Source organism: Pristiophorus japonicus, chromosome 5, assembly GCF_044704955.1.
Source record: "Pristiophorus japonicus isolate sPriJap1 chromosome 5, sPriJap1.hap1, whole genome shotgun sequence".
In the NCBI taxonomy this organism is placed as follows: Eukaryota; Metazoa; Chordata; class Chondrichthyes; family Pristiophoridae; genus Pristiophorus; species Pristiophorus japonicus.
In genome coordinates, this window is record NC_091981.1 from 60,340,605 (window position 1) to 60,360,579 (window position 19,975).

General features: G+C 43.7%; 1 protein-coding gene across 4 annotated transcripts in view; it reads left to right on the forward strand.

Moving 5' to 3' along the window:
* The first annotated feature begins 380 nt into the window (after nt 1-380).
* Nucleotides 381-19,975, forward strand: part of ripor2 (RHO family interacting cell polarization regulator 2) — a 104,119-nt gene continuing 84,524 nt past the window's right edge. For 3 of the 4 annotated variants that reach the window (XM_070880676.1, XM_070880673.1, XM_070880675.1), the window contains exon 1: nt 381-436. The gene's annotated coding sequence lies outside the window, so the exon portion shown is untranslated. Of the gene's footprint in view, nt 437-12,284; nt 12,428-19,975 lie in introns of those variants that run through there. The other variant, XM_070880674.1, reaches the window with a different exon arrangement.

Here is a 19,975-nt window from a genome sequence, read left to right on the forward strand (position 1 = left end):
ATGGACCATGCAGCCCGTTAAAGGGGCTGTGCAGACCCACAAAAAATAAGAGGGACCATTTGCTACCAGCCAGTTTTACACGATCACACAAAGTCAGGTTTACCCCCCTGTGTATGGTGGTCTGTTCTGCAAGAGCAAAAAAGTGTGAAAAATTGACTCTTTAATTCCAGTCCCTTTTACTGAAGCAGTTTGGTGGCCACCTGATGAGAGTATTAGCGTTTTGCTTTCATTTTCACAGTCTTCACGTTCTAAAGCAACTCAAAAGCAGAAGTCTCAGTTATCTTTGATCTGCTGAAATTGTGAGGAGGAAATGACGATGAATGGATAATTTTAGCACTATAAATAACTCAAGAATCTCGGCTACCAGGGCAGCTGCAGACCGTTGTGCCAAGCTCAAGTGCAGACGTGTTCGTGAAGACATGGATTGACACTTTGGGTAATGTAGTACAGATATCTTGTATTGGTCAGCTATCCAGTGATATCTCTCAGTTCATTTGCTTTTTATTCATGTTTAAGAGCCTTTGATATGTTAGCAGAAATATTGATGATAAACTAGAAAGAAAAAAATAAACTTTGGTTTCTAAGCTATTTTGCATCAGTTGTTATTTTGTCAATATCAGAGTGCACCCTCTCGGACCTATGGTTAACCCTTTGCGATTGCGATAGTGGCTTGGCAACAAAACATAAACAGTGCGACAACAGGGTAGGAGTTTTTACTCCATTTGATGAATAGAAGATTGTTCTGAGGTTTGGTATGTTTCCTTAATCCTGCCTTCATATGAGAGATATAAAGATTGTTTCTGTAATATGGGCTAGGAGATTAGATGCTTATATTTGAAAAGAAGCATTGTACGAGAATATAATCCATGATGCTGTGCCCCTGGCCTGTTTGATACACTTATCAGAATTTTACTAACAATTATTTGAGCCATTTATTTGTTTATTGCAATGTGACTAAGCAGTATGTATTGATCCCAACATTCTAATTTCAATTTTATTTGGGAGGTTGCGAACCTTCACCTATACTATAGCGGGTATTGTGAAGGAGTTTATGTGCATGTATGTGCGTCTGTGTGTGCATGCATCTATATGTATCATATGTGTGTGTGCGCACGCCTGCATATGTGTGCATGCACAAATATGTTTGTGTTTTTTTAACCATGATTTGCTCTGGGATATGGGTGATACTGGCAAGATCACATTTATTGCCAATCCCTCGTGGCCCTGAGAATGTGGTTGGTGGGCACTTTGCTTGCATCACTGCACTCCTTGTGGCGATGGTGGTCCCACAATGGTGTCCAGTAGGGAATTCCAGGATATTGACTCAATGTATGTATGCGTGTACATGTGTGTGTATGTGTGTGCGCGTGTATGCGTGTGTGCACGATCGCATGTACATATAAACAGCACTGCTTCGCATCAGAAATTTTTTGGGTAGGGAGGACATTGACTCAATTTCCAGTTGTAACTTTGGTGAGAGGTAGGTGGAACCCCTGATGAAACAGGTAAAATGGCCGTTTGGCTGTGGTTTTGCCGATCTCCCACTGTGGTTACAGCAGAGATTAAGAGAATTTATGTGGAACTCAGGGCCATTTTGTCGATTATAAGTCAGCATGGTATAACAGGAAGTCTCAAGGAGGCATCTTTGCCATACAGTTATCTTCATAACACCTTCAAAATGTACCATGGTGCGGCAATACTAAACTGAGGCACAGATGGAGACCATGGAAAGTGATGGATGCCAATGGCTCAGTGGATAAACACCCTGCAGGATGTAACATTGAGCCATTCAGAGCAGAAGGCTCCAGATTCCAATGTGTGCTCAAGCAGGGTTAATCAAAGTGGCCATGTGGGCATCACAATTGCACCCAGTGTGCTTGGGCTAGGGAATGGAAAACCAACCCAGTTCCCACTCCTGACTCACGCTGGCATCTGTGGGATGTCAGAGCAGGACAGAGCTGGGCTTGGCACATGATGGCTCCCATGGTTAAATTACTCATTAATATGTACTGTTCTGAGCTCGTACATGAAGAGCTCCTGGTTCAGTGAGGTATAAAGTAGACTGCTGCCATCAATGGGATTGAACCCCTGACATCAATGGCCACCTCCATGTGACGAGGGATGAGGGGAGAATTTTAGAGTGAAAAAGGACACAGGACAAGAAGAATATTATGAAATAAAACATAATTAAATTATAAAATTGTTTAATGTGTGTGCTTGTCCAATAATGATGGACTTATTATATGCCGTATGTTGCTTATGCCTCCTCCAGTCTCTCTGCAGTGGATGGTGTTACTTTTCAGACTGTTGGTTAATAATGAGCATCGCAGTAGTTAGGAGATTGAGTGCTGTACTAATCAATAACTGTGCCAGTGAGGTGGAGGAACCCTAGCAAAGATATCATAATTGGTTTTCTTCACCATTGTTAAGGAATAGCTGACACTTTCTTGGAAAAGGTGCTCCTGCAACTTGATGAAGGCGGATACAGTTTCAGCTGCGGCTGCTATTATCTGATGCCATAAATGACACTTCTGGGCTCACTGAAAAGACAAACAGAGAACACTTAGCAAATGAACAAGCTTCTTAGTTATGTGTGTTTACTGCACACTGCTCTGGAGCATGTCTGTGTATCTCCTACATTGACATTTTAAAAATCGGTCAGTATGCAGATCAAAACTGTTTTTATTTGGTAAAGTATTTATTATTTCTCCCTTTCCTTCTTCCATTTTGGTCTCCTCATCCCACAATACCCCTCTTTGAAAGGTTTCTGAGGGGTTGGTCCAAGGTGCCTCCGTCTCTGATTTTACCCTTCCCTCCATCCTTCCCTTTGGCGATATGCATAGCTTCCGTCAGCTATTGCCTGCAATGGCACAGCTGAGATCATAAACTTACTCGGGGGCAATATTAACCTAACATCCCCGTTGGAAAACTGATTGGATCAGGTGCAGCAGTCGAGTGTTACATCCCACTCGATTTTGCTCTCAATTGAATTCAAGGATGGAAAACCAGCATTCCACCCAATTCAATGGGTTTCCTGCCTGGCGAATTTGGTTAAAATTACCCCGGATATGTTGGGGATTACACGGCAACTTGGAAAACTAGCGAAACCTGACACCCACACACTCCCACAAAAAGCCAACAACTCAAAAACAACAACAATTGGCATTTATATAGCGCTTTTAACTTAGTAAAAAGACTCAAGGCGCTTCACAGGAGAGTTATCAAACAAAATTTGACACCAAGCCGCATAAGGAGATATTAGGACAGGTGACCAAAAGCTTGGTCAAAGAGATAGGTCTTAAAGGGCGCCTTAATGGAGGAGAGAGTGGTAGAATGACAGAGAGGTTTAGGGTGGGAATTTGAGAGCTTAGGGCCGTGGCAGCTGAAAGCTTCCAATGGTGGAGCGGTTAAAATCAGGGTTGTGCAAGAGGACAGAATTGGAGGAACGCAGAGATCTCGAAGTGTTGCAGGGCTGGAGGAGGTTACAGAGATAGGTCTGAAAAACAGCCCTGAATATAGGTCCATGACACGTAGTTACACCAAAAGTGCACTGAGGCTCAGGTTTGTCATAACTTGAGCTACAGTTATACCAACACTCTATCAGTTGTCCACGGGAGGACAGTGACATAAACATAATTTTTGTGGAACGATTGCAAGTATTTGTGGATGTGCATCGGCATTCGGTATTGCTAAATCTGATTGTTAGATTGCTTTAAAATTGTTTGTACCATTATCATTGTAACACAGGCACGCTTTCCCCCCTCTCACCCCCAGTTCATACTGGCAGTCATCTACCTCTGCCCCTCCCTATTGAGCTCACACTTGTTTAAAATGATTAAAAGATTTGATAGTGTAGACAGAGAGAACTATTTCCTCTGGTGGAAGAATCCAGAACAAGGGACAGAACCTTAAAATTAGAGCCAAGCGGTTCAGGGGTGATGTCAGGAAGTACTTTTTCACACAAAAGGTAGTGGAAATCTGGAACTTTATCCGCAAAATGCTGTTGAGGCTAGGTCAATTGAAAATTTCAAAAGTGAGATTGATAGTCAAGGTATTAAGGGTTATGGAATCAAAGCTGATAGATGTAGTTTAGATACACATCACTCATGATCTAATTGAATGGCGGAATGGGCTTGAGGGGCTGAATGGCCTACTCCTGTTCCTATATTCCTCAATTCATGCATGCCCTCGACCTCAGTTTGTGCTGTCACATTCCTCCCTCTTGACTCCCTACCCCCCCCAGCAGACACTGACATTCGTCTTCCCTTGCCGTCACTGTCACTCCTGGCTCTTACATCACACTGCTTTTGTACCGGACATTCTGCAGGCTGTGGGCAGGAATTCCTGATCTCCCAAAAATATTGAGAGAATTTCCGCCCATAGCCTGCAGCAGTCCCATTCATTGAAAGAGTAGAATTGCCAACAACTATAACTTGCATTTATATAGCACCTTTAACATAGTGCCGGGTACAGTAACATAGTGGTTATGTTACTGTTAATCCAGAAGCCTGGACTAATGATCTGGAGATGTGAGATCATTTGAATTCAGTTAATTAAATGAATCTGGAATAAAAGCTAGCATCAGTAATGGTGACTATGAAGCTATAGGATTGTAATAAAAACCCAACTGGTTCACTAATGTCCTTTCGGGAAGGAAATTTGTCGTCCTTACCCGGTCTGGGACCCCAGACCCACAGCAATGTGGTTGACTCTTAACTGCCACTCTGCTGTATCAAACCGCTACAAAAAAGTATGATAAGAATAAAACTGGACGAACCACCTGCCATCGCCCTCGGTGTTGGACCAGCCCAGTAGACCCTGCAAAGTCCTCCTCACTAACATCTGGGGACTTGTGTCAAAGTTGGCAGAGCTGTCCCACAGTGAGGAATGGATATATCTGTGGTTGGTAACTGAGTTCAGAGGTCAGTGATTAGATCAGCTGATTCATAACTGTGCAGGCTCGAAGGGCCGAATGGCCTACTCCTGCACCAATTTTCTATAACAGGAGAATGTGAAAATTCATTAAAGAATTTTCTTATATAAAAGTTTGTCTCATCAGTACTTTGGCTTTCCATTAATACTAATGACTGTCACTCTGAAGACCTCGCAGTCTTGGAAAAGCACTTCAACCTGTTCCTATTATGTGTGTGCTGTCACTCCCTGCCCCCTAACAAGTGCCACTTTGTGTTGCAAATGTTGAGTTGCTCATTTTCTTCACAGCATCCTCATCATATGCATATTCATATATACATATACTTGTCATCTGATAGATGACCGCCTCTCCTCCAGCCTCTCTCCCTCCATCACAGCCTCTGTTGTCTCTTGCTATCTTATCAATACTACTGTGGCTGATCGTATCTCTCTTGTTTCTTTGAAGCTGAAAATAATCTGTTCTACACACATTTCCTCCTTCCTACATCCTCACTGTGTTGAAACCAAGACTCATTACACCAACTGATTCTTCCCTAAACCACAAAACTCCACACCTCCTTCAGTCATAGAATCATCGGCCATTCAGCCTTTCGGCCTCCTTTTAAAACCCAAACTTAGAGGGGAGTTTTAACCCCCAGGACTGGCGGGACAGCATCGGGGAGGGGTTAAATTGTTGAAAAAGAGAAACCCAACACCAACTTGCCACGAGCGTGCCTACTTCCTGTTTAACTGCTGCGGGTTTGGGCTTGATCAAGTGACCTGCTCTGGAGATGTTGTTAATTATAATATTTAAATGAGACTTCTGAAGGCTGAGATTGTCACGTCAGGTGGTTGCAAATATTTGCAGCCTCTTAGAAGAAGACCTGCTACCTGCTGAAAGTTACCACCGCCCTCAGTATTTTTGCCTCTGGTTCCTACCAGGGTGCTGCCAGAGACATATCGAGAATCTTGCAGTCCACTGCACATAAGTGCATACGGCAGATGACTGAAGGATTGTTTACCAGGGCTGGGAAATATGTAAACGTTCCCTGTGATGGCAATAGGCAGAATGAGCGGGCACTCGGATTCGCGCCTCTGGATGGCTCTGCAGGGTGCCAGCAATTACACACACGTGGCAATCTGAGCACCCCCAGCTTAACCAGGAGCATTCATCAATCGCAAGGGATTTCATTCCATCAATGTTCAGCTGGTGTGCAATCACAAGGAAAGGTTAATGTTGGTCTGTGCCAGATTCCCAAGGAGCTGCAATGATGCTTTCATACTGCGGCAATCCAACATCCCCGACTTGTTCATACCTGGATCCACCTTAAGGGGTGGTTGTTCGGCATCAAGCCTGGTGGATGACACCTCTGAGGAATCGGATCAATTAATACCAGGAGCGAAACAACAGCAGCCATATGACCAACAGATATGTCATCAAGCAAGCCATTGGCATGCTGAAGATATGCTTAAGGTGCCTGGGCAGATTTGGAGGCACGCTTCAGTACTTGCCAGCGAGGGCCTCCAGAATAAGCGTGGTCTAGAGGTGCAAGAGGAACAACCCGCTTAACATTCCTCATCTAATGAAGATTCCATTGGAGAGGACGAAGAGAATGAGCAGGAGGAAGAGGAGGAAGATGAAGATGGAGCGCTCGACACCAGACCAGCCACTTATATTGCTACTCAGGATGCTAGGGATGCCCTAATAGATCAAACTGGATCCAAGTAACTATCACATCCCCCGCCCCTCAACCCCACCCACCCCCACTGACACTAAGCAGTCCTGCAAGCAACCATCACCCACTGCACATGCACCAATGATCTCAGTCAATTCATGTCTTCACATAATTGTCTTCACATGTCTTCACATTCATCAGCAAGCAACTGAAAACCCGAGTTGCCAACTGGCAGGCAAGAATGGTAAACAAGGAAAAGAGGTGCAAAATAATAGATCGTCTGAATACCTGTTGAATATAAATTTCTGGTGAGTGCATCGTTTTTACAAACTGTTCCATTTCAATTTCAGTGGTGCCTTGCTTTATTAAATTTGTACTCCACACTCTGTTCTCACTGACGCAACTGTGAATTGTCCCCTGCAGCGTAAAGACTGTGAGCTACGTTCTGTAGGCAGTCCCAGGATGTCCAGTAATATTTATATGAAACTCGGGCCGACAACCCTCAGGACTGTCCAGCAGTCTCCAGCAATCAAAAATCAATCTCCAGGACACTGCTGCGAGCAACCCAGGAGAAAATATGGGAATTTAAAAAGAAAATGTGTGTTTTTTTCTTGTTTTATTTGAACATTTTTGTTTATTCACTATAACAATATTGGAGATGGGAACGAAAGGCTGTTTGAGTGGGGCGGGGCGTTTGGAGATGAAAGGTCATGTGATGAAAACTCGAGGAATACAACCAGAGCTGGCAACCGTGTACAAAACATAGATTAGTTCAGAAGTATGCATGAATAGTCACAACCTCACACTGCCGATCTCAGCATCTCAATGCATTGTTTCGCTAACTTTAGTTGGTGATGCCCACATCATGGGTGCTGGAACGTTCTGTGTAGTCTGAGACAAAATGGCGTCACATGGCACGGCAGAAATGCAGAATATATTTCCTCCTCGTCACAAAACAGTGGGAAGGAATTCTTTTTTGTTTTAGCTAAAAGGATAGTTACCAAAGCTGTTTCGGGTAGATAATGCATCCTTACACACAGTGCTAACCTTGACTCAGTGGTAGCACTCTTGCCTCTGAGTCAGAAGGCCATGGTTTCAAATCCCACTCCAGATACTTGAGCACATAATCAAGGCTGGCACTTCCATGCAGTACTGATGGGAGTGCTGCACTGTTGGAGGTGCTGTCTTTCAGATGAAATATTAAACCAAGGCCCCGTTTGCTCTCTCAGGTGGACATAAAAGATCCCATTGCAATATTCGAAGAAGAGCAGGGATGTTCTCCTGGCCAACATTTATCCCTCAACCTGTTTGTGGGAGCTTGCTGTGTGCAAATTGGCTGCTGCGTTTCCTACATTACAACACTTCAAAAGTACTTCATTGGCTGTGAAGTCCTTTGCCTCATCCTGAAGTTCTGAAAGACACAATATAAATGCAAATCTTTCTTCCCCTTGACAAGAAGATCTATTTTGAAGTTAAACTTGGCACAGGTATTCCACTCTCTGGGATGTTGCTTGTCAGACAGGTATAAAGATTTAATGATTTTGGCAGCACATTGAGAACTGCATTGAAGAGTTAAATCATCTGTTACGTGTTATCTATTGGAGCAGAGGCTGGTTACCAGGGTCACTGCCAGGAATAACTCAGCTGTCTGTCTGCAACTTCACTCAGATTAGCACCATATCTGTTTAATGTAACTAAACTGAAGCGTGCTCCTTACTTTTTGTTGTTCACAGTGCGTCTCTTTGTTTTGAAGAGATGATCTATTAAAGTTTATGTGAACTTAGAATGTTTAGACAGTTAGAGGAAAATAGTTTTGCTGTCATCTGGTTGCTAAAATAAATTAGTGAAGTATAAAAGCAGATATAGTTTGAGCAAACCATCGCTCAACTTACTCTTAATCATCGGAGCACCAAATGATGTCACAACTTGTAGCAGATGTATCTGCTTTCTGTCTCTTAATGAAGAATTGTATGCATTGGTAACAAACTGAGTGATACTTTTCATGTATATATGTGGGTTTGTGTACCTATATAACTAAGATTGATAACAGGAAATTACAGTATAATGGATCCTGGCAGCGCTGTTATAAACCTGTCACCCAAATTGGGGTCCTGATGAGGATCTGTAATGTTAGGAAAAACTAATTCAAAGAGGGAATCTTTATTTAATTACTAGATAAACTATGAGACATGACCTGATGTTACCTTACACTGTCAGTATAGTAGTAGGCCTCCCTGCCCAGTTTGATAAACATTTGCTCTGCAGAGGATAATTCACCCAAGATTGCTGGATACAATGATTAATTATGATGCACAACAGAACATAGATGAGACATAAAAGGAGGAATTTTAACCCACTCCACCCAATGGGATTGGAGCGGAAGTTCAGTTAAAATAGCTTGGGAGCAGTTGTTACCCCGTTCCGGTGGGATTCTCGCCGGCCGTCTTTTTAGACGTGCACTTTATAGGTGGCCGAGGTGCCTGCCGTGGGCCTCTGAATGCATGCAAATCATTAGGACCTTGATTTTAACGGGCTACTGGCAGGGAAGAATGTTAACAAAGTGTTATCCTCCAGGCCTCACAAGGGAAGACTGGGCCACTGCTTCTCTGGGCTCCTTCACCACCATTCACCCCCCCTAACCCCAGTCCCACTTAAGAAACAGCCCCATTCACCCCACTCCCAAGACTTAGCTTGGTGGCAGTGGGCAGGCTCCAGGCCGCTCAATTTTGACCTGCCCGAAGCTGGCCACCTGAAACTGGCCGGCAGGATGTAAATAGGACCTGGAATTTAAAATTGGTCAAGGCTTTGCACGGACGCAGGGACACTCCCAAGCAGGAAAGGCCTCGGAGCACCACACAACCGTGCCCCCCCCCCCAAACCCAATCTTCCTGCCCAAGATTTCAGATCCACCCTAGAACTGCTAAGTGCTGAGTATAATGCCCCAGGTCTCAGAGGGAGCATCTCACAGCTATTGTGAACCCTCCATAAACCTGAGCTCATCCAAAATTCTGCTGTCCATATCCTAGCTTGCACTAAGTCCTGTTCACCTAGCACCCTTGAGCTCGCTGACCTACATTAGCTCCCTGTCTGGCAATGCCTTGATTTTAAAATTCTCATGCTTGTTTTCAAATCCCACCAAGGCCTTGCTCCCCCCTATCTCTGTAACCTACTCCAGCCCTACAACACTCCAAGATCTCGGCACTCCTCCAAATCTGGCCTCTTGAGCAACCTCAGTTTCCATCGCTCCACCATTGAGGACTGTGCCTTCAGTTGCCTTGGTCCTAAATTCTGAAATTCCCTCCCCGGGCCTCTCCTCCTCTTTATCCTCTCTCTTTCCTCCTTTAAGATGCTCCTTAAAACTTACCTCTTTGAACAAGGTTTTGGTCAGCTATCCTAATATCTCCTTATGTATCTCTGTATCAAATTTCATCTGATAACGCTCCTGTGAAGTGTGTCGGGACGTTTTAGTATGTTAAAGGGGCTATATAAACATATAGTTTAACACCAAGTGAAATATCAGCAGGTTGCAAGTGCCAGTTGAACTGAATGCCAACATCAGCAAAAATGTTATGTCAGGAACTGGGATCCTGGAAATGAAATGTTTGCTGATGAGAAGGATATTCTTATACCTGTGCCAAAGATGTTTCTGCCTCACTGGTGTTCTGTTTAGCTTGTTTGGATTACAGCTCCCCATTCCAGGTGAGACAACCTCTTTTATGTTTTAAATGTCTAAATACACATCGAGAACACATCAGGAACCTGTGGTTTATGGAAAATAAACCATCAGGAGCATGCTGACCTATAACCCCTGTCCCTCAGAATCGAGGAAGACTTGCTTCCACTCTAAAAATGAATCCTTAGGTGGCTGAACAGTCCAATATGAGAACCACAATCCCTGTCACAGGTGGGACAGATAGTCGTTGAGGGAAGGGGAGTGTGGGACTGGTTTGCCGCATACTCTTTCTGCTGCCTGCACTTGATTTCTGCATGCTCTCGGCGATGAGATTTGAGGTGCTCAGCGCCCTCCCGGCTGCACTTCCTCCACTTAGGGCAGTCTTTGACCAGGGTCTCCCAGGTGGCAGTGGGGATGTTGCACTTTATCAGGGAGGCTTTGAGGGTGTCCTTGTAATGTTTCCTCTGTCCAGCTTTGACTTGTTTGCCGTGAAGGAGTTCTGAGTAGAGCGCTTGCTTTGGGAGTCTGGCATGCGAACAATGTGGCCTGCCCAGCGGAGCTGATCCTGTGTGGTCAGTGCTTCAATGCTGGGGATGTTGGCCTGGTCGAGGACGGAGACATTGTTGGTGGTATTTCTCCAGCGACTTGAGGAGTCTAATGTACATGGTCCATATCTCTGAGCCATACAGGAGGGTGGGTATTACTACAGCCCTGTAGACCATGAGCTTGGTCATAACCTCTGTGCACAACAGCTTGGTAGGATTTTACATCAACCATTGGTCCTGACATATTCTATTTACAGATAGATTGTTAGCAAAGAAAAATAAATTGATTTATATTCATAACTCATTTTCCACGAATTTCAAATGTAAAACATTTATTTAAATTCCCTTGTTTTCACTCAAAGGCTTTGAATGAAAGAGCACAGAGTTAGAGTGTATCTGACTCTTGCCTTGACAAATGTTTTTGTGGCTGTTGCGAGGAGGTACAAATGGTAATCTGCACTAAACTCATGCTGTGTAACTCTTTCATAAAGATAGAAAGGGGCTCCTGTACCTTTAAGTTCACAATTTCAGAAGTTCACAGCTATTCATTTCAAATATTGGTGTTTTAGCTTCTAATAATCATTTCAAAATGATTGGTTTCATTATCCCCATACTGAATAAATCATATCAAAGCTAAAGTGATTAAATAGGAAAATAGATAATAGGCATCACACGCATTCACAAACTCCTCCAATCTGGCTGATGAAATCTGTAAGAATCTTCTGTGTGGCCTCCATAGTAACTTTAGTCAGCATCTTTGGTGAAATAATATCAGTCTGTACAGATAGCAAATAATCTGTTAACGTTGCACGGCAGTCTGAGGTCATTTCTATCTGTGTCTTTATTTTACTTCAGCAACAAGGAGACCTTTTATAACCCTACTGTACAAAATAATGAGAGATTAACATCCAAGACAAGTGAATAATTTACAACTGGACATTGTAATAACAATACAGTTGAAGCTCAGAGATCTGGTCAATAATAGATGGTTATTGGTTGTTTCCATGGATGTTGCACAGAGAGATAAGTGCGCAAGTATTTTTGTTTTCCTGATCAATGCTGGTTATAGGTCCTGTACGACAATGTGTGCGGGACGGGCTATATGTGATTTATGAAACTATTTAAGTAGTCGGGAATGTCTAAATAAACAGCTGTGGAAAGCTGAAGCTCGCTATACTGTGAAGCAGCTGCCAGTTGCTCGCTTTGTGTAACAGATGACGCAGAATCTCAGGCTGTACCCAGGCTTTTCCCTCTCGCTCTCTCTCTCTCTCTCTATCTCTAAATTCCCCCTCGGGACAGAGCTACTTTTAGCATCAGTCATTTTACAGTAAGCAACTGGATGAAGAAGATCAAAAAAAATCTTCACTACCCTTTTTGTGTGGAGTGAGACAGTGAGACTCACTGGTGCCTGTCTGTGGGTAGCAGGATCTCACCGTCTGGATGAGAACTGGTTTCTTTGAAAGGGAACTCGCTGAATGCTAACCAGCCAAACCTTAACGAGAATTGCATAAAGGAGATGTCTCCTAGCTAGTGAAGTGTCCACACTTTGAAGATGTCTGTTAAGCTGCACTTATCATTCTGATGATGGGACCCAGAATTCCTGCTGTATGAGAATACTGAAGGTAAGCATGACGCTAATCTGCAGCTAATGAGTACAGTCTGTGCTAATAGCGCAAATTAATTTACAGTAAAGCTGAGTGTTTGCTGTGGTGATTCTCTATCAGAGTTGATAAGTTTCAGTAAACAGGGTAGCTCTCACAGTACTGTTCAAATGAGATGCCACAACCAGGTTAACAGCAAAATAAAATGGAACAGACCCCTCACTAAAAGCTGCTTCCTGTATGATGTTTAGAGAGACTCCAGGTAGTTACTCAGCCTGTTTTCGTCATGTTTTTATTTTCAGACTCCGTGTTATGTTTGTTCAACACTGCTAAGTGCAGTTTGCACTGACATTTTGGACTTGGTCTATATTGTACTAGCTGCACCCCATTAAAACTACACCATCCTACAGTTTGATTCAGATTAACTGCCAAGATTTAATTTTCTTGCTGCAACACCTGGAAACTGTTGGCACTGCTTCACATAGACTTCCAATTTTACAGAACCCAAATTGAAAACAACAACCACAGCCAAGTATTCCAGGTGATATTTTTATTTGATAGATTTGGAACACTTCTACAGTGCGAGCACAATAATTCACTACGTTAGTGGGTGCTCTGCATTGTGGCAAGTTGGCAGTATTGGTGACTTTGACAAAAGTCAAGGATTGACCCTCCTACCTCAGTCTAGGATGTGACACTGATTCACAATGCCAGTCATTCTTGTCTTTACACAGCATGAGCATGTACAAAGAGAGCGGGGGGCGGGGGGGGGGGGGGGTTGAAGGGGGGTGGGGGGTAGGTGGGGGTGCTGGGTAGGGCTGTTCTGCATTCAGCACCCTTGCAATGTCAACCCAAAGAAACGTCTAACACTGCAAGTTATTTTGCAAAGATTATTTTTAGTGGGGGTACTGTTGTTATGAAGCAGTGTTTTGCCATTTTTTTCTTGTTTTGATGAACTGTATCTCCAATGGTACAGTACTCTTTCAGAACTGCACTGAGGTGCCAGCCTGGATTATGTATTGAAGACTCTGGAATGGGGATTGTACCCACAACCTTCTGACCCACTGAGCCCCAAGCCTGACACCTAGCCCAGCCTGGAAATGAGGCAAGTGGGACGTAATGACATCTCCCACCTCCACTTTGCTCCATGTATGCCAGATGAACACAGGTAATTGGCAAAATATCCAGGGGGAACATGCTGTGGTGCAGAGGGACCTGGGGGTCCTTGTGCATGAATCCCAAAAAGTTAGTTTGCAGGTGCAGCAGGTAATCAGGAAGGCGAATGGAATGTTGGCCTTCATTGCGAGAGGGATGGAGTACAAAAGCAGGGAGGTCTTGCCGCAACTGTACAGGGTATTGGTGAGGCCGCACCTGGAGTACTGCGTGCAGTTTTGGTCACCTTACTTAAGGAAGGATATACTGGCTTTGGAGGGGGTACAGAGACGATTCACAAGGCTGATTCTGGAGATGAGGGGGTTACCTTATGATGATAGATTGAGTAGACTGGGTCTTTACTCGTTGGAGTTCAGAAGGATGAGGGGTCATCTTACAGAAACATTTAAAATAATGAAAGGGATAGACAAGATAGAGGCAGAGAGGTTGTTTCCACTGGTCGGGGAGACTAAAACTAGGGGGCACAACCTCAAAATACGGGGGAGCCAATTTAAAACCGAGTTGAGAAGGAATTTCTTCTCTCAGAGGGTTGTGAATCTGTGGAATTCTCTGCCCAAAGAAACAGTTGAGGCTAGCTCATTGAATGTATTCAAGTCACAGATAGATAGATTTTTAATCAATAAGGGAATTAAGGGTTACGGGGAGTGGGCGGGTAAGTGCAGCTGAGTCCACGACCAGATCAGCCATGATCTTGTTGAATGGCGGAGCAGGCTCGAGGGGCTAGATGGCCTACTCCTGTTCCTAATTCTTATGTTCTTATGTTCTTATGGGAAATGAGGAGAATATTTTTTACACAGGAAGTTGTTATGATCTGGAATGCATTACCTGATAGGGTGGTGGAAGCAGATTCAATAGTAACTTTCAAAAGAGAATCGGATATATACTTGAAAAGGAGAAATCTGCAGGGCTGTAGGGAAAGAATTGGAGGGAGGGGTAGGGGTCTAATTAGACAGCTCTTTCAAAGAGCTGGCAGAGTCAGGATGGGTCGAATGGCCTCCTTCTGTGCTGTATGGTTCAATAATTCTATGGGTGCCTGAACAAAGGTGCCCTGAAGAAGTTGGCAATACATATTGTGCTCAGCCCCATTCCCGACTAACAGATCTGAGAAGGGGCAGGCAGCAAGGCAATGAAGGACCCTAAAAAGTAAGTTCGCATTTTTTTTTGTGGGCAACGATCAGAAGGCCCCAAAGCCAGAAGCCGTTAACATTGCTGTTAGGCCTCTCAGGCCTAAAGCAGTGGTTGGATTTCCATCCTCATTTTCAGGCAAGGCTTGACTTGGGGTGCATTGGGCCCAGGCTAATAACTGAAACCGCATACATGATGGAGTTCCAGTCAAGTCAGGCAGAGCAAACTCTTTGGGGAGCAGTAGCTGAGGTGTGTATGCAACTCCTAAAACTCCATGTGTATCCCGTGAAGACAAAAACTTGGACACCCCTGTTCGAGAGTTTTCTCGATTACCCTTGAGGATCAGGAAGAGATTACACAAATGACATCTACAAGGAGGTTTGCTTTCGGTTCATTACCTCCCTCAGAACAGAAAAGAATAGACAAGGTTTCCACCAATGCAGTGGCAGATCAGTCAGAGTAGGGTTAGTGGACTAATTAGGGGATGTTGAGAGAGGGAAAGAGTGGTCAGAGCTGGGATAATGATGAGTATTACAGTATATTTGTTCAGACTGTCAGGTATGGCAGGACAGGGTAATAACTCACTCAGTAATAACAAAAACAACAATAATTATCATGTACATAGCACCTTTAACATAGCAAACAATCCAAAGGTGCTTCACAGGAGAGATTATCAAACTAAATTTGACACCGGGCCACATAAGATATTAGGACACAAAGAGGAAGGATTTAAAGAGTGTCTTAAAGGAGGAGAGGGAGAGCTAGAGTGTAATAATTACACTGTGGTCATGTCTCTGACTGTAGAAGAGTGAAGTTTTGATCATCTGGTACCAGTTAAAACTGGCTCCCGGGCCTGTTCAGCCAACTAGTCTGGACATTAAAAACATGGGTGTTGGATTTCCTTGGGGCTTCTCCCGCCCCACCGCCATTACTTCAATGGACGTTTGGCTGAAACCAAGTTTACTCGCACAAGTGGGGTTTCCATTGAACTTCTACTTAAGTTGCAGTGGCAAAATGGGGGAAGCCCTGAGAAAATCCTATTCCTCGTGGTAATCAAGAATCCCATACCATTAAATTGATCATTTAAAGAGGCATCATCCTTGGGGAAAAAGGTATGGTAAACCATATTTTATTTGATACAAAAGAGTTGAGCGTTGTTTCTGTCGTGGGCCCACCCACGGATAGTTTGACACAATTTCCATTGCCTTGTTCTGATAAAGAAATAAAAAAGGAAAGGTTTGTCAGCTTTGTAAAGACAGTGCCCCTTTAAGTAAAATGACAGAAGCTGATCAGATTTTATGTCTGAACCTCTGCCGGACTTGGCTGCGAAAAAAAGAGATAGGTTTGTGAATGAAAGCATGAAGTGTTGGATTAACAATGAAACAACACAGCAGCACTACATGTCTTCCTTGGCACTGTCAACTGGCAGTTGTCTCCGTTATCTACTATGTGACTGCTCTGTTACAGGCTGCTTTTTCTGGAATCTATATTTGTTGTCAGTCAGTCATTAAGCAAAGACTGCTCTGCAACTCAGAATAGATTCTCTGGTACTCGGTGGAATATGCGATTAATGGAAATTATTTCCCATGGGGGGGAGGGGGGGTGCGAGGGGGGAGGGGCGGGGGGTTGGTGGGAACCAGTTCTTTCTATTCTAACAAATCGACTTATTTCCTCCAGTGGGGGAGTCCAGAATAATTAGAGCTAGGCCATTCAGGGGTGATGTCAGGAAGCACTTCTTCACACAAATGGTAGTGGAAATCTGGAACTGTATCCCCCAAAAATGTTGAGGCTAATTGAAAATGTCAAAACTGAGATTGATAGGTTTTTGTTAGTTAAGGGTATTAAGGGTTACAAAACTAAGGCAGGTTGATGGAGTTGAGATACAGATCAGCTATGATCTAATTGAATGACAGAAAAGGCTCGAGGGGCTGAATGGCCTACTCCTGTTCCGATGTAACATTTTTATTAACAAATGCTGTGGTAAAGGAAAGAGTTGGCTCTTAGTTTAGTTTTTTCCCTTCTTGACCTGACGGCATTGACTGGAATAGAGGCCAGTTTACTTCCATTCTCCCGGTGTACCAGCCTTCAATGTTTCACTGGAGGCTGGGGACACAAGTCTTCACCTCCTCTGACATGAGTATCCAATTAAGGGGTGGAAGGAGGCACAGCCCCTTACTAGCCCTTTGCCAGCTGTGGCTCAGTGGTAGCATTCTCGCCTCCAAGTCAGAAGGTTGTGGGTTCAAGTTAGTCTCCACAGACATGAGCACATAATCTAAGCTGACACTCCAGCGCAATACTGAGGGGGTGCTGTCTTTCAGTTGAGGTGTTAAACTAAGGTTAAACCTCTCAGATCCAATAGCAGTAATTTGAAGCAGAACAGGGGAGTCCTGGCCAATATTTATCCCTCAACCAACATCACTAAAACAGATTAGCTAGTCATTTATCTCTTTGCTGTTTGTGCGTGAATTCGATGCTGTATTTTCTACATTACAACAGTGACTACACTCAAAAGTATTTCATTGTTTGTAAAGCACTGTGGGACACCCTGAGGTTGTGAAAGGCTTTTTATAAATGCAAGTCAGTCTTTCTTTCTTTCTTTCTTTCTTTCTTTCTTTCTTTCTTTTGTGATTTTTGGTCATACTTTTATGTCAGCATTCATCACTTCAAAATTGAATGGAAAATCAACATTTTACCATTGGATTTTGCAATGTCAACTGTCACAGTGATCACTCGGTGGTTCTTTGGGTTTGAAATTTTTTGAAATCTCTCTCCCAACTTCGCTGCCACCTTGTGTATATGTAAATATATATATGTAAAAATTCATCAATTGGCCATGGACAACTCTATCTTATTTGAATTACAATCCAACCTGATCCATCGGTCCATCTCTTTACTGTCATTATAATATTGTCAACACATCATGTTGCTTGTAAGCATTTAAAATGTGACTTGTGCACCTAGTGTCGATTTAAAGGTCCCTTGGTGAGTGTGAATCTATTAGGAGGCAGCAGGTACTTTTCTGAAAGTGTGTTTTTCTTCCTGTGTTTGAGCTGATTTCCTTTCTCATGCAAATAGTTTTGTGCCCCTCTTACTGAAAAAAGACACACAATAGTCTGACCTTCTCCTTGTATTACTTTCAGCTCTTTCATCATTTGAGACCTCAAGGTGACAAGGAAATGAATATATGCTGTCATATTGCGATTAATGAGCTCAAATCAATCCCATTAAATTCTATTAAGACTTCTATTAAACTAAGGTGTCTTGTGATATCATTGGGATTGCTAGAGTGAGAGGTTAATTCAATTCCTCATATAGATAGGCTAATGTGGAGTGTTCCACTTCATTTTGTATGCAAGCAAATTATATTTTTTTAATAATTAATTTCAGGTAAATTACTACTTGTCATGATTAGGAAAGGCGTTCAGGTTGGTCCCAGGTTCAATCTGGCCTGTGTTGAATGAGCTGCTGTTGACTGGGGACAGCAGTTTGGGACATTACAATTGATCCAGCACTCTTGCTTCTGGAATTTCTTCTGGGCTTCTCTCGTTCCACTACTGTAACTTTGGTAGACGTTCAGTCAAAACCCTGCTTGTGCAGCCATGGCTTGTTTGGTAGCACTCTCATCTCTGAGTCAGAAGGTCATGGGTTCAAGACCCACTCCAGAGACTTGGACACATAATCCACATACTGACACCTCAGTACAGGACTGAAGGAGTGCTGCACTGTCGGAGGTGCCTTCTTTTGGATGAGACTTTAGAAGATCCCATGACACTATTTCGAAGAAGAGCAGGGGAGATCTCGTGGTGTCCTGACCAATATTTATCCCTCAACAAACGTCACTAAAACGGATTATCTGGTTATCATCACATTGCTGTTTATGGCCCATGCTGTGCGCAAATTGGCTGCCGCGTTTCCTACATTACAACAATGACATTTCAAAAGTACTTCATTGGCTATGAAGCATTTTGGGAGGTTCTGACATCATAAAAGGTGCTATATAAATGCAAGTCTTTCTTTTTATGCTTTGGGGGCTTTCTGCTGGACTTCTGCCAAAGCTACTCCAGCAGAGCGAGAGAATAACTGAGGAAATTCATCCCCTCGACTTACGGAGGGGGAAAAACAATTCAAGTGTCCCACTACTGGTCGTCTTGTGGTGCTGCCTGCTTGCCTAGGGTGCCCCACATGATCGAATAGCCTGCCATTGTTCGACAAATTGGGCTTACCCATGAGGGCTGATTTTCTGAGACTGTGGCTGTCGGCTGGGAGTCTCAACCACTGATCGGGAATATCAGGATATCTCCAGCACACTTGATTCAACCTTTCCACCCATTAAAAGGAACGGAGGGAAAAATCACAGGCCATGTGCCTGAAATTTGCTGCTGTAGAAGGCCTACTAGATGAGGCTCCCTGTGCATAAAACACAAAAAGTTAGTATGCAGGTACAGCAAGTAATCAGGAAAGCAAATGGACTGTTGGCCTTTATTGCAAGGGGGATAGAGTATAAAAGCAGATAAATCCTGCTGCAACTGTACAGGGCATTGGTGAGGCCACACCTAGAGTACTGCGTACAGTTTTGGTCTCCGTATTTAAGGAAGGATATATTTGCATTGGCGGCTGTTCAGAAAAGATTCACTGGGTTGATTCCGGAGATGAGGGGGTTGACTTATGAAGATAGGTTGGGCCTGTACTCATTGGAGTTTAGAAGAATGAGAGGTGATCTTATTGAGACATATAAAATAATGAGGGGGCTCGGCAAGGTAGATGCAGAGAGGATGTTCCCATTCATGGGGGAATCTAGAACTAGGGGGCATAGTTTTAGAATAAGGAGTCGCCCATTTAAAACTGAGATGTGGAGGAATTTCTTCTCTCAGCGGCTTGTAGATCTGTGGAATTCTCTGCCCCAGAGAGCTGTGGAGGCTGGGTAATTGAATATATTTAAGGCAGAGATAGACAGATTTTTGAGTGATAAGAGAGTAAAGGGTTATGGGGAGGGGGCAGGGAAGTGGAGCTGAGCCCAAAATCAGATCAGCCATGATCTTATTGAATGGCGGAGCGGGCTCGAGGGGCCAAATGGCCTACTCCTGTTCCTATTTCTTATGTTCTTAAGATCTTATTTAAGATCTGGCCTACAGAGAATGGTGACTCGAGTGGTGCCCGTGGAACCTATCACCAGCTCCAGCCTTACAACCTTCCCAGACCTGGGCATTCCTCCAATTTTGACCTCTTGCACATCCCTGATTTTAATCGCTCCACCATTGTAGCCGTGCCTTT